Raw genomic sequence first — 1,867 nt, 5'->3', positions numbered from 1 at the left:
TGCTTTGACTATCTTCTCCCAATTACTGTTTTCTCTTAATTATAATATGCATCTCCCCCTTCCCCTACACACATTTTAACATTTCTGAAATAGAAATATGTCTTAAAATAGATATACGTGTTTATTGTAAAGGTTTTTTTTAAGTAGTTGTTAAATCAATGGTGCATCTTATAATCAATGGCATATTAGTATTGCAGAATTAGGGTAATTATCAGAATTGATTTCCCATTTTGATGTACATAGACAAAATTATTCAATGGGTACCTGGAAACACCTGTGCTTACTCACGCATGCAAAACTGTGGGAAGCCTCAGCAGGCCTACACAAACACACACACACACATACACACACACACACACACACACACACGCTCACCATCCACACCCACCTTTGAGGTGCTGGCTAGTAGTAGGTTCAGGTGCCATCTGACCCTCAGGGAGCCCATAGAAATGAACACTGTGTTAAATCCCACCCTCCCTTGGAAATGTCATAAAGAAATTGCTTTGGGCCCATTCTGCTGCTGACTGTGCTGCTGATTGGTCTCAGTGAGGGGCAAAGACTCTCATCCTGGCAGGAGACAAGGTCTAGCCAATGAGATCCTGACAGGCAGAGTTAATGGTTGCTGCCGACACTGAAGAATCCTGGGACCTAAGGTGCTCCCCATCTGGCCCACGATCTCTGGGTCCCTTGGGGTTTCAGCCATTCCACAGGAGCCCACACTGCTTAATCATCTGCTCTCACTTTCCGACCAGGCTTGCTTATCTTTTCCATCCCTCTTCCTAAGAGAAAGGAAGGGTGTGGGTGACTAGGTAATCAAGGCTTGTCGTGAGAAGCAGGGGAAGATGGATCACCATTAAACCCCATTGGCTAGGCCAAGGCTGTGGAGAATGCAAGCAAGTGATCTGATGAGGCAGCATGGCGTCTGCTGGAGAATCCAAGAACTTTCAATCAGGCAGAGACAAGAGTTGTGATAAAGTACATGCTGAAAGAGAGGGGAAGTAACTCAAGTCACCAAATCTCTAAGTCTCTAAGCCCCAAATAGGTTTCAGAGTAGGTTCCATGCCCCAGAGCCTGGCCTTGGGAGAAGAAGTGGTACCCAACGAATGAGGGCTCCCTCTTCTCAATCTGAAGCCTCTGAGATTCTTTTTTTTTTTTTTGAAGAGAAAAACATTGGAGTTTTAATGAACTTCCTGTGTGGTTTTAAGCTACCAGGACACAGGCCCCTCCAACACCCTTAATCTTCTCTTCAGCTCTTCTGCTGAAGAATTTGGCCTTCACGATGACAGGCTGCTTTGGGAGCTTTCCCTTCCCCAGAACTTTGTAGTAGCCCTATCGCACCACATCAATGATAGGAGCAGCTCCAGTCTTGTTTTTGGCAGCATTTACCCGTGTCTGCTCACTGACCAAGGTCCACAGTTTATCAAGGTTGACAGTTGGGGAGAAGCTCTGGTTCCTCTTTAAATGGTAATGCCTCATACCAACTTTCCCAAAGTAACCTGGATGATATTTGTCAAAGTTGATCCTGTGGTGATTCAAGCCACCAGCATTACCGCGGCCTCCTGGGTGCTTCCGGTGCTTGCCGGTGCGGCTGTGGCCGTGGCTCATGTGGCCCCGAAGTTTCCGGGTTTTCCTCAGTCTGGATGGCATGTCGACAGCCGAGAGGAAAAAGCGCCTCTGAGATTCTCAAGCAACCTATTCTCAGACTACGTTGAGAAAAAGAAAGTCCCTACTGGCACAATTCCAAAATGTCTTTTCTGCCCAAGACATCACTCCAACCTAAATTTTGTGGCCATGGAAAAATAGTTCCTAAAAAAATTAAAAATACAACTACCATATGACCCAGCAATTCCACTTCTGGATATTTATC

General features: G+C 45.7%; 1 pseudogene across 1 annotated transcript; it reads right to left on the bottom strand.

Moving 5' to 3' along the window:
- Nucleotides 1–1,158: 1,158 nt before the first annotated feature.
- On the bottom strand, nt 1,159–1,647 carry LOC308487279 (large ribosomal subunit protein uL15-like; annotated as a pseudogene). Its single transcript has one exon. The product of its transcript is annotated as a large ribosomal subunit protein uL15-like (transcript).
- Nucleotides 1,648–1,867: the final 220 nt, after the last annotated feature.

This window comes from Rhinolophus hipposideros, assembly GCF_964194185.1.
Source record: "Rhinolophus hipposideros genome assembly, chromosome: 19".
In the NCBI taxonomy this organism is placed as follows: Eukaryota; Metazoa; Chordata; class Mammalia; order Chiroptera; family Rhinolophidae; genus Rhinolophus; species Rhinolophus hipposideros.
The sequence above is the reverse complement of the archived record's forward strand: the minus strand, read 5'-3'. Positions and strand labels throughout refer to the sequence as shown.